We start from the raw sequence: 14,647 nt of genomic DNA on the forward strand, positions 1-14,647 counted from the left end.
CCACCAGCTAGTGCGGTTCTCAGGTCCACTCTTCCCCTCCACCACTGCATGCTGAGTACCAAACATGCTGAGGTTTTTGGGCTTGCCAGCCTCCAGATTCACTATCACTGTGCGTCTCTGAATTCCAACAGTGCTTCTCACATAGTGAGACCAGCTCCAGAGAAAACACTGTTGGCTACCACCTTCTGTTTAACTTTTTCTTTCTTTCCTTTTTATTTATTCTCTCTATGGGCTTTGATTCTCACTTTAGTTTCTTCCTGGGTCGAGGGCACCCACTTCTTTCCTTCTGGTCTTCTCCAGAATGCTATATTCCAGCTTCTGGGCTGTTTCTCTCAGAGAAGCTGTTTACTCTGCTGAAATATTTTTAAAATTTAAAAAATCAAATGAATTTATGATAGGAATAAATTGGAATCTAGAAACAATAGAAAATTTGTGCATACATATAACTACCCAATTGAATCAAATTGGTACAAAAATAAAGTTTATATAGATCAATTACAAATAATGAAACTGAAACCAAAAGAAAAACACAGGGCTCCCAACAACAACAAAAAATAAAATGAAATAAAATAAAACAGGAATAAATGATCAATTCTAAATTCAATCAGACTTTGCATAAGATCTAGCATCAATGCTTTTCAAATTATTCCATAAATTATAACAGAATAAATTAGTCCAAGTTCATTCTATGAAACCAGTATGTTCTGCTACCAAAATCTGACAAGGACACAACAACAACAGAAAATAATAGTTCAATGTTCAGAACAAACATAGATGTAAAAATTCTCATGAAATACTTGCAAATGAAGTTCAACAGTATATTAAAAGGATTATACATCATTACCAAGTTAGCTTTACTCCAGAAATGCAGAGTGCTATAGTTTATTGATAGGCAAAATAAATAAACACAACATAGCACATAGATCCAAATAGAAACACCTCAACATATGTAGTAAAAGTCTTTGGTAAAATTCAATGTTGTTTCATGACAAAAACTCTGAATAACTTAGTTATAGAAAGTTCATATTTCAAATTAATAAAGGCTGTATTTGACAGACCCATATCCAATATTATAATAAGTGAGAAGGGCTGAAAGATTGTCTTTTAAAATCAAGTAAAGAGAAAGACCCTCATTCTCACCACTCTCATCATACTATAAATTCTAACTATAGTAGCAAAGCAAGAAAAAGAAAAGGATAAATTTCAACTTTATTCCTACTTGCAGGTAATACTATTGTATACATAAGAAATCCTAAGACTCTTAGAACTAATGAAAATTTCAGCAAAGTAAAAATGTGAAATTCGATATACAAAATAAAATTTCTATGCACAGTAATGAGCTCACTGAGAAAGAAATCAAGAAAGTAATCCTATTCACAATAGCCAGAAATACATGCACATCTGCATACATACTTACATATGTACATACATACATACATACATACATATATACATAACTGGGAATAAATCTAAGAAAGTGAAAGAACATTAAAATAAAAATTGAAAAACAGTGAAGAAACTGAAGAAAACACTAGAAACTGGAAAAACCTACCAGGTTCATGTATTAGATTATTAATGTTGTTAAAAGACCATACTACCCAAAATGATCTACAGATTTAGAATAATTCTCATCAAAATACTACTAACATTCCTCCAAGAACTAGAACAAAGGATCCTAAAGTTCATATGGAAACACAAAACATCCTGAATACCAAAGAAAACTCTGAGCTAAAAGTCTTGTGCAGAGGCATCACAATGCTCAATTTCAAATTGTGCTACAAAACCACAGTACCAAAAATAGAATGGTATTAGTGTAAAAATAGACCTGTTCACCAATGGAACAGAATAGAGGACTTACAAATTAATCCACATATCTTCAGCTACCCGATTCTCAATTAAGGCATCAAAAATATACACTGAAGAAAGGACACCCCTCCTAACTAGAAGCTTGAAATTAGACCTCTATCTCATGCTGTATACAAAAAAATCATAAGTAAAACTGGACCACAGACTTTAATGTAAGATGTGAATCATTAAAATTACTAGGTGAAACATAGGGAAAACATTTGAAGATACTGACCACAGGCAATGATTTCCTGGTTCTTCCAACAGCACAGGAAACAGAAGGAAAAATTGACAAATAGAATTGTATATTAAAGGTAACTCTTATTCACTCAAAAAGTCACAGGAAAAAAAAAACCTCAGTAAATTACACTTCAAACTAAGAGACAAGAAATAAGGCAATCAGAAATTAATGATACAGAAAAACATTCAATCAAAAGGATAAACAACTAAATCTGCTTTTTAAAAAAGTAACAAAATGTTAAAATTTTGATGAGAAGAGTCAAGAAAATGAGAGAAGATAAGAATAAGCAATATCAGAAATAAAAATGAGATATTATTAAAGATGATCCATTATTCATTTTATAATAAAATATGCGTACATTTCCATATCATTAAATTTGAAAATTTTGATAAAATAAATTACATTTTAGACAATAAAACTTAACCTACCTAAATTGATACACGAAAAAAAGAATCCCTGTATCAATAGTCCTCTTAATTTGTATTTTTGCACATACCTGGCAAATACAAGGTCCTGAGTTTGATTCCCATTTTAATAAATTGTATAGTTAGCTTGTAATTTTAAACTTTTGGCCTAACCCCCTCAAAAATATTCAGACTCAGATGACTTTCTGGCTTATTTATATGTCATTTTAACAAATAACACATGTTTTACACAAATTCTTCCAAAGAATAGAAAAAGGGGACTGTTTTCCTTTTTTTATGAAATCAGCATTATGGACCAATTTTGCTCAAAACTACAGATACTCTGAAAACTTGTACTCATACAAAAACCTGCATAAGAGTGTTTATAGCAGTTTTATTCAGAATTGCCAAGATTGTCAAGCCACCAATATGGCTTTCTACTGGCCTTCTGTAATACACTGCGGTACATCCAGATAATGGAGCATTACTCTGCACTAAGAGGTATTAGAGAAATTTAATGAATATGACTAAGGGAAGGATGTAACCTGAGAAGGCTATCTACTGTAATACTTCAAAATTATGACGTTCTGGAAAAGGTAAAAATACAAAGACAGTAAAAAATCAGTGGTTACTAGAGAATGGGGAAAAGAGAGGAGAACAGACATACTACACATGATTTCCTGTGCAGTGAAAATACTGTGTAACATTATGACAGATACACTTGTCCAAATCAATGGAATGTATGACACCAAAAGTAAATAGTAATTATAGAGTTTAATAATGATGTGTCAATGTAGGTTCACCAATTGTAATATATGTACTACTCTGATGGGGATGATGGTAATAAGGGAATCTATGCATATATGAATTTTGCTGTAAGCTAAAACTGCTCTAAAATTTAAGTCATATATAAGAAACTATATGTGCAAAAATTCTAAATAAGATTTTAGCTAACTGATATACAAAGAAAACAAATATTTCATGGCTAAATGATTTTAAGAATACAGGTTGATTTAATTCTAAAAATCATATCATCACAATATTAGAATATAGATGAAATTATATTTGATCATCTCAATAATTGTTCAAGAGCATTTAATAAAGTTCTAAATGCAATTTCTAGCAGAGTAGTAATAAAAATATAACAGATCATCTAATGGGAGAAAATCTGCTACAGCTGTCATACCCAAAATGGTACAGCACCTAAAGCTTTCTCCCTGAGACAGGAAAGAGATATGGGAATTTACTCTTTCCACCAGTATTCAACTTTGTACTGGAGTTTCATGCCAGCACGAAGAGGCAAAGAAAAGAAATAAGAAGTTTAAGGATAAAAAAGGTAGAAACAAAGATATCATTACTTGCATCTGATTTGTTTGTGGAATACACAAATGAATCCATAATCTATTATTAGAATAAATGAATTCAGCAATATTATCAGATATCACATTTACATAACAAAAATGAATTTTATTATATCAACAGCAAAGAGAAAATAAAATATTTAGTGATGCTAATAATACATCAAAAATATTGAATTTTTGGCAATAGAGCTAACAAAAGTTATGAAAAATTATAACTATTTAAAATAAAGAACATAAAGAATATGCTATTTCTTAGAAAAATCAAAAGATAAAGATGTCAATTCTTCCAAAAGAAGCTATATAGTCAATACAATTCTAGTCAAAACTCAACATAATGTTCTCATGCAAGCAGAAATTAATAAGATGATTTTAAAATCATACAGAAATCATACAGAAATACAGAGACTAGGCTAGACTGTTATAAATAACAAGTAAAATCTAATGCCAATACTCCTCAGTCTCTTTAGTAAAATTGAAATAGAAGGAATACTCTGAATGTCTTTGTAGCATTTCCTTGATTTCAAAACCAGCCAAGGAACCAATAAAAAATAAAACTATAAGCCAATCAATATAATGAACACACATGTAAAAATCTTCAATAAAGTACTGGCAAACAGAATACAAAAAATAACCACAAAGATCGTAGATCATAAGTGTCTTGATTACTTTTTACTCGTCACTGAGACAAAATACCTGAAGCCCAAAGCTGGGAAAGGAAACATTTATTTCTTACAGTTTTTAGAGATTTCAGTCCACACTCAGTTGGCTCCCAGGCAGGCAAGCATGGCTGGGCCGCAGTTCATGGCAGCTGCAAACAGCAAACAGGAACCAGCAAACAGCAAGACACACCTTCTTCCTGCTATTACATCACATCCTGGCTCCACCCTATGTGGGTGGAGCACACCATCAATCCAAGCACTAGACAATGAACCATCACAAATGCACAAAGCAAACTCATGAGGCCTGGGGGCCACAGACAAAGGATGACAACAAGGAAGTATGCTTTATCTCAGAGATATAAAGACAGTTTCACATATGCAAGTAGATAAATATAATACATCAGTGAACAGAGGCAAGACCAAACTCAGACGATCATTTCAATATATGCATAAAAAAGCCATTGACAAAATCAAACACGCATTCATACTCTGAAGAAAACAGGCATAGAAGGACTTTATCTCCATCTGAGGAAAGCCACTGGCAACAAGCCTACTCCCAACATAATATTAGAAAGGGAAAACTGAAATCTTTCCCTCTAAAATCAGGGACAAGATGAGAATGTTCACTGTCACCACATAGTTCAACCCAGTCATTAAAACATTAGCCAAAGCAATCAATCAAGACAAAGAAATAAAAGGAATATGTACAAGAAAAGTAAAAGTCAAATTGTTATTTTCAAATGACATCATACTCTGCAGAAAAGACCCAAAATAATCCACCACATGACTCCAAGAATTAATAACCAAATTCAGCAATGTAGTAAGATGCAAAACCAATACACAAAAATTTATTATGTTCCTGTACATCAATAGTAAACTTACTGACAAATAAATTAGGAAACAACAGCACTCACAATAGGAATAAAATTTAAATATTTTAGAATTAACCTATGCAAGAAGGTGAAAAACTTCTACAGCTATCATACTCTGAAAAAGAAAATTGAAGAAGACATCAAAAAATACAAAGCTATTTCTTGTTCCTGGATAAGCAAAAACAATATAGTCAAAATGATCATACTTCTAAATTGATTTACAGATATAACACAATCCCAGTGAAAATACCAAAAGTATTCTTCATATAATTGGAACCAGTAGAACCCCAGAAGAGTGAGAGTAATCTTGGATAACAGGAGCAATGTGGGAAACATTACAATCCTGGACTTGAAGCTATAGTACAAAGGTACAGTGATTAAAAAAACAAAACAACATAGTAATGGCACAAAACAGACATCAGGATGAATGGAACAAAATAGAGGATGCAGAGATGACCCAAGCACATTCAACTATTTGACCTTGACAAAGGGGCCAAAAACATACACTGGAAGAAAGAGAGCCTTTTTAATAAGTGATTCTGAGAAAACCAGCTATCCACATAAAGAAGATTGAATCTAGACCAATATCTGTCACTGTGTAGTAAACTAAAATTAAACCAGATCAAAATTATAAACACATCCTTCTTAAAGATAAAATAGGTAAAATTTGAATATATGAGTGTAGGCAAGGACTTTCTCAACAGAACCCCAATGGCACAGGAAAAAATACTAAGACTCAACAAATGGAACCGTATTAAGTTAAAAATTTTCTGCATAGCAAAAGAAATAACCAACAAAGTGAAGAACAGGCTTCATCAAGGGGAAACAATTTTCCAGCTATTGTTCAAATAGAGAATTAACATCTAGAATACATAAAGAAGCCCCCTCCCAAAATAAAAGACCTAATCAAAAATTGGGCAACTGAAATAAACAGATACTTCTCAGAAGTACAAATAACCGATAAATACATGAAAAATATTAAGCATAAGTGGCCATTAGAGAAACACAAGTAAAAACAACACTGAAATGTCACCTTATTCTAGAAACAACAGCTGTTGTCAAGAAATCAAATAATAAAAATTGATGTGGAAGATACAGGGGAAAAGGAAATGTTGTGCATTGTTAGTGGAAATGTAAACTATTTAATCACTATGGAAATTAGTATAAATATTCCTCAAAACACTAAAATCATAAATACCATTTGACCCAGCTATTTCCCTTCTAAATATCTTCCTGGATTAAAGATATCATATCACAGTAATTCAAGTATAGCTAAAGTCTGAATAGTTAAATCTTGAAAGTAGCCTATATGCTATGTCCACCAACAGGTGAATGGATAAAGAAAATGTGATAGATATACACAATGGAGTACTACTCTTACATAAAGAAGGGTAAATGTCATTTGTAGAAAAACTGATTGCAACTTGAGACGATACCGTTAAGGAAATTAATCAGACATACTAACTTATATATTATATTGTTTCTCTTACATGAGAAATCCAAATATAAATAAATAACAAAATAAAAGATGGATAATAAAAAGTAGGGAGATAGGACTTTTACAAACAGGAAGGGAATCAAGAGGTGGAACGGTGGTAGATGAAGGAAGGGAATGAAAAGAAGAATTGAGATGTGTTGTGTACATGCACCAGCCTCCACCATGAATGTAATACAAATATGCGCTAATAAAAAGTGCACAAAGCCTTAGTTTTTGACATAAAAATTTTAAAATCTTAATGTCTAAAGCACCCCAAAACTGGGTAAGTCAGACTTGGGTGTGGGACCAACATTCTGATGGTTATCAAAGCTCCTTTTGTAACACCAGTGTACAGCTAATACTATAAGTCTGTGATGCACGAACAAGTTTATTCTCTATGTTTTTATTTTCTTGTGTATTATGAATGTATTTTCCATCAGATTTAATACCTAATTACCTTGTAATTTGTATGCCCCTTCATTCACAAAAAATATGCCTCATTATGAAGTATAAAATTTCTCTATGGACATAAAATAATATAGCATATATAATAGCATCTAGCCATATTAGAAAATCTCAAGAAACCTACAAATAAGTGGATTATTTAATATTTATTCTAGTAATTATTTCACTCTTTGATTCAAAATTCAATAAAATTACATGTGAAGACAAACAGGAGTCACATATATCTGATTGTGACAGCAATGAAAATAAATGTCATCCTCCCTTATAGCTGAAGGGTAATGTCGCTGTAAGAATCAAAATATTGAATTCTCCCTCTACAGTTTTATGTCACAGAATTCATAAAATATGTATACAGACAGGCACAAGATACAGAATTCAGAAATTCACTCTGAGTGGTATAGAATGTAAAATGCCTTACTATTACCAGGTAGACAAAGAAAAGGCATAAACAGACAGAGTTTCCAGAGTTATTTTCCTCTTTTATTAGGTCCATCTTAAGCTGTCATATTTAGAAATTAGCCATCTGGCTTCTAAAACCCAGAAAAAGCCATCTATCTTCAAGGCATAGAGTATGTCTTTCATTTCTTGCTTTAAAAAATAAACCAAAGTCTGGTAATTTATTTTGCTGCCATTTGTCCTTGAGTCACCAAGCTTTATTTGGCTATATGCAGCAGCAATAATGCATTTACACTCTGAACTCACAAGCAAATATTTCTAAAAGACCTTATTATCTTGTGTAAATTGCTCAAGAATTGAAATACAACAAGGAACAAATGTGCAGTAACAAAGGATTCTCTGCAAACCAGAAGATATAAGAAAAACTTTCTTACAGCTTTATATAAGAAAAGAACAGTCTCCTTTCTAATTATGGAGAATTTAGAAAGAACTAAACTAGCAATATATCATTCTTTGAAACTTTAATCCCAAGCATCAAGAAACTACACAACCATGAAAATTGATTTACAATTTCCCAAGGCATCTGCTTTTTACCAGGTCGCGTGTTAGGGCCATGATTTACAACAGAGTGTGAAAAAGCAAGGACCTGCCACCATAGACTGTAAACTATAAATACTAGATGACACAATGGACTCTACATGTAAAGACCAGGTGCTGAGCAATCTCATTTCTCCACATTCTGTTGCTTCTTGTCATGTTCTAAGCTCCTCAGTTATCACACAGAATTATGTCTTCCCTCTTCCTTTCTAGTTCTCCTTTCCAGAATATTACTGGAGTGAAGGTCCCTCTAGCTCAATTTAATCCTTACACTCCATCTTATTCTCTTCAGGGGCTAAATGGATGAATGTTTCATAATTTTCTTGTGTATTAGTCAGTTGTTAAGAATAGAAACAAATTCTACCTGATTTAAACAAAAAATGATTAAAAGATGTTGGTATCTCACATTCACTTGGAAGGCCGAAGAGTCAAGCTAACAAGCAGGCTTTCTAGCCACAGTGAGTAGAAGCACAGAACCTGCTGGTGACGATATGCTGCCCTACCGTGAGGTCCACACCAGCAAAACTTGCCTTCTGCTATCCTCACAGAGTTCCTCTCCATCTATGGTCCTAGTGTGGCATCACTAACTCCGTGTTGAAAATTCCAGCTATACATTTTTTAACCCAGATCCGTAGGAGCAAGAGTAGAAACTTTTCAGAATTTTCTGTTACTATCATGGTAAAAAATTTTTTGCTTGTGTATCAGTAAATGGGCTCTTGCTTCCCATCAAGATCTTCATGGCAAGAAATGCCAAAATATAGGGAATATGATAAAATACTAGGGAGCTTCAAAAGGAGGAGGCAGGTGATGAACAGGTATTTTCTCACAAATTTCTTAAATAATTACTTCTGGGACTATGCTGTGGGCATATTCCTCCTTCCTGATAACCTAAAATAATTGGGTTTTTGTGGTCATAATTTTATAGGTCTAATTTTATGTGAAAGTCAAGCTCCCTATTACTCTAGTGTCACGTTCTTTAAACCTTCTACCTCACTGAAAGCTGAAGTACTTTTTATTTATAGGTGCTGTTTTTCTCACAGAATTCACAATTACACGGCCACTTTACAGTTAGCTTCTTGCATTACTCTGAAGTGTAGCTCAGGGAAAAATGTACACTATGTTTCAGGCTGTGTGAGATGCCCTAACTTTCCTCATTCCTTACTTTTCTGATCTAAAAGCATTTCCAGTCTACTCTGAATTTTTCTTACTCAGGAAGACTCCTGAAAAATTCACCCCTCCATGGGTGCTACTTCTAAGAACCATGATGTTACATACAAGTAGATTATCAAACAGAGAAATTTCACCTAAAACAAGTCTAACATACTGTAAAGTAGCCAGCCATGCTTTTGGTTACTTAAGAAAAATAGTTAAAATACAATGGAGTCTGCCATAGTTTCTTCAAAGTTGTAAGCCTTTTTTAATACAGCATCCTTCCCCACATCTTGCTTAGTGACCTGCAGAAAAAAATATAGGGTTTAATCATACCAACATATGAATGGCTGACCTTAAAAGTAGCTGTCCTTGAGCTTTGACAAAGTGCTCCAGGACTTCTCTGAAAAGTAACTTTCACCCAACAATGAAGACTTAAAAACTGACCAAAAATCCTTACTTTTCCTTTTTCTGTATTGCTTCTATAAGTTACTTTAAGAGGGTCCAATGCAAAAGTCGAACAAAATGCTAGATATTTTGAAAGAAATTTATAATTCTATTTTTGGAACTGAAATTTTGATTTCCTCCTCTTATAATTTAATTACAAATGTGTTCTCAAAGAATTGTAATCCCAATAACCAAAAGCTAGCCAACAAGTTTAATCAACAAAACTCCTTGAAAAAAATTCACTATTTTCTGGCTATTTTTAAAAATATATTCCTGTACTTATTTTTTATTAGTACATGTTTACAGTACACATTTACATCCCTTGTGGGGACATTTTTCACAGCTATAAAATCTAGATATCATTGAATACAGCAGTCTCCACCTGCTCTGCAATTGTACTCTCTCTCTTCTCCAGCCTTAGATGTAATTTATTGCTAGTCCTAAATAGTAGTACATATCATCTAAAATTTTAGACTTTCAGGGACTGGGGCTTTAGCTCAACAGCACAAGCGCCTGCCTGGCAAGTTTGAGGTCATGAGTTTGACCCCCAGTACCCCCCAAAAAAAGATTAGGTCTTTTACTTCTTAAAGAATTACAATGTCTGGGCTCATGCCTCACTCTTATGTGAGGCAAGTCTTTCCATTATGCAAGAATCACTAGGTAATCCACCTCACTGTCTAAAATTAATTGCATGGCTTTAATTTTGAAGATTATTCATGGCATTTTCACCATCACTCCTGCATTCTGGTATGGATAAATTTTCTAACAGAGTATTAAGGGAAAAAAACTACCACTAAAAGGAATTATGCTTAGCTTTCTTAGGACCTGAGATTAAATTGGTAAAACAGTATTGCTTCTAGTTTCCATAGGACATAAATATTTTCATTCTAAATCACAAGGCAAGAATATCTTTTTACTGAATATTGCAGGATTATAGATAAATATCAGGGCATGATTAGAGTACTAATAAACTGATCATTTAGCTATTATAAGTTGTGTCGCTATAAACATGGATATGTATGATTCACTGTAACACAGCAATTTTAACTCTTACAGGAAAATACTCAGAAGTATAACTGTGTCAAATAAAATTTCCTTTTTTAGTTTTTTGTGAAATCTCTACAATGATTTTCATAGTGGTTAACTAGTTTACATTCTCACCAACAATGGATATGAGTTTCTTTTTCTGACAACCTCTCTAGGATTTCTGATTTTTGAGTCCTTAAAAATAGCCATTCTTACTGGAATAATAAGGAATTTTAGTGTAATGATGATGAATAGATAAATAAAATGTAGTATAGAAGCTGGGTATTTAGCTCAATAATACAAAAGCTTGCCTGGCAAGTGCAAGGTAATGAGTTCAATCCCTGGTACCAAAAAAAAAAAAAAAAAAAAAAACCAAATACATAAGAAAACATGGTGTGATCTGTGCCCACAGTCATCTGGGAACCTTTGGTGAGCCTCTTTGGAAGTGAGAAGCTGCACCCAGAACCTACCCACACCCAAACACTATCTCCGAAGCCTGCAGAGAACAGGAGTCTATGCTCACAGTCATTCAGGTACCCTCAATTAGTTCTGCAAGGACTGTGAAGCTGCACACAGTGATACACCCACACTAAGGAATCCTGGATGAGGCTCTTAGGGACTGGGAAGCTGTACCCAGTGACCCACCCAAATGTGGGAACCATCTCTGAGGCCTACAGGAACTGAGAGCCTGTGACTAGCAACTTGCACTTGATGAGGCCTGCTAGAACTGGGAGTCTGTGCCCCAAAACCCATCCACAACTAAGAACCATCTCTGAAGCCCACAGGAACTGGGAACCTGTGCCCAGCAAACTTCAGTTATCTTCAAACACTCAGTGAAGCCTGCAGAGACCTAGTGCCTAAGCCCAATGATGCAGAACCAACAACTCTCAGTGAGGCCCACTGTTGGACAGCCCACCAGAACAAGAACTTAGCATCCAGTCAACTTGGAGGAACATAGGAAAATGCCAAAATGAAAGAATAAAATGCAATCTCAAACTTCCAGCACATCCAGATCAAGTCCAGGAGACATAAACATGGGTAAATTTGGAAATTTCATACCTGAAATCTCTGAAATGATAACAAGGGAAGTAAAGAAACAAATCAAAGAAACTGTAAAGGAAATCAGATCAGAAATAATCATTCAGGTAAAAACAGAAATAATAAACATAATGAAAGAATTGATGAGTATATCCAAAGAAGACATAGATAAAAGAATAGAAAAACATAGGAAAATGATGGAAAGCTTGATGAACAGTACAAGAAACAGTTACAATATATGAAACAGATTCAAGAAGATATTCAGGAAATAAAAAACTTCCACTAAAAACTGGAAAAATGGCAAGAATTAAACTGAAGATAGACTCTCAGTCCTCAAGGACGTGATTGTAACCTAATGATCATGAAAGGAAAGAGCTCTTTAACAAGAAACAATATAAGCCGAAGGGAGACAACACAAATGACATAGAAAGACTATTGACACATGTATGATCAAAAAATGTGCCAAATATGGGAAAAGAAACTGACATACAGATAAGCAAGGTATATAGAACACCAATTAGCTATAATGAAATAAATCTACACCTCAACATATAATAATCAAGATCCCAGAAATTTAACATAAGGACAGAATATTAAAAGCCACTAGAGAAAAGAAACAGATCACATATAGTGAAAGTCTATCAGAATCATAGCAGACTTCTCAACACAAAACATCAAGTCAAGAAGAGCATTGAGTTAAGGATTTCAAACACTGAAAGAAAACAACTTCCAGCCCATATTGATGTACCCTGATAAACTATCTTTCCAAATCAATGGAGAAATAAGACTTCCATGAAAAGAACAATTGGAGAACTTCATGACAATCCAACCAACCCTATAAAGAGTACTGAAAAATATTCTAGAAAGAGATAGAAATGACCAAAATTCAAGAACAACAACAGAAAGAATAAGCAACCAACCAGCAGGACAAGCAATAAAACAGGAGTGATGTGCAGACTGTGGGAGGGTAAAACAAGAAGCCAAGCCCTCACAGCAAGTAGCCATGCATAGGCCACCACAGGGAGACCCAGATGCCAGCCCTTTTCTGTGAGCACCATTTTCAGACTGCAGGGAAGAACAAGAATCCAACAAGAATCCAAGCCCTTCCTATGAGGTGGGGCTACGTACAAGCTGCTGGAATGAAAACCAGATGTCGGGCTTTTCTGATGCATGTCCTGAAAAACAAGAGAGCCAATGTGTATCCTCCTGCACCCCATAAGTGACTGGCTGATCTGGAGAAATGCAGTCTGAGAGGATAGCTATTGAGCTAAAATGCAATTTAGTGCTTATAGTATCTAGTATTTCACTAAATTTGCCGGCCTAAAGCTAGTAGTCTGATCATCTATTCAGAGGATAACTATATGCAGTGTAGCATTAATGGGAGATTTCCTTCTGAAGGTGGTAGCCATTGTTGATTCCCTATTATCTTATTTTTAAGTCCCATATAATTTTCATTGTTTTGTTTGGTTAGGTTTTAATCTGTTCTATAGTGTTTGATTTTATTATATCTGTTGACATGGGCAGGTACTTCAAATATAACAAGATATATTATGGTAGCCATTTTGGATTTACTATTATCTTGTTTTGGAGTTCCATATTGTATTCATTGTTTTGTTTTTATTGATCCTAATTCCATTCTATTTTGTTTGCTTTACTATGTTTGAAGATATGGACAGCTATTTTGAAGATAACAAGAGGCATTTTTATAATCATTGTTGATTTTCTATAATCTTGTTCTGAAATCCTGTGTCACTTACACTACACTTTTCAATTGATTTTATTGTTTTATTTTGCTTGGTTTTATTCTCTTTAAAATAAAAATTACAAAAAAAACAGTGAGGTAAAATAGGGAACCAACAACAGAAAGGTAACATAACAAAACAAGCAAATACAGATCAGTTATAACCATTAATGTAAATAGCCTCAATTCACCAATCAAAAGAAATAGATTGTCAGAGTGTATTAAGGAGTGAAATCAAACAATATACTGTATACAGGGAACACAATTAACTCAAAAGGAAACTCATAGACTTAAAGTCAAAGGATGGAAAACAATACTCCATGTGGCAGGAACTCAGAAAAAGCAGAGGTAGCTATTCTGTTTGTAGACAAACAGAATGTTTGTACTCTCCTGAATAATCAATGGGTCACAGAGGAAACTAAATAAATTAAGCAATATCTATAACTTCAAACCAAGAATGATCAAAAGACATAAATAAAGTCACTATGTACTTGTTAGGGGAAAACTTCAAGAGGAAGAGATAATTACTATTAATATGTAAAACAAATATTAATAGACATAAAAAATCAAATAAGCAATAATACAGTCATGACAGGGGACTTTAACATTCCATTGTCACAAAGAGACAGATCAACTAGACAAAAATCAACAAAGAAATAACAAAACTGAATCAAACTTATGAGTAAATGGACTTAACAGAGTGTACAGGGAGTACAGAGTATTCCACCCAACATCAGAATATACGTTCTTCTTAGCTGCACATGGAATATTCTCTGAAATAGACTACATATTAGCCCAAATAACATGCTTAAGTAAATACAAAGAATCATAATTATCTCATGCATACTATCTGACCATAATGCTATGGAATTAGAAATTAATGACAAAATAAAACTGTAAAAACTTCATAAACATGTGGGAATTAAATA

Source organism: Cavia porcellus, unplaced genomic scaffold (assembly GCF_034190915.1).
Source record: "Cavia porcellus strain 051 isolate PalLab524CR breed Dunkin Hartley unplaced genomic scaffold, mCavPor4.1 scaffold_15, whole genome shotgun sequence".
NCBI classification, from domain to species: Eukaryota; Metazoa; Chordata; class Mammalia; order Rodentia; family Caviidae; genus Cavia; species Cavia porcellus.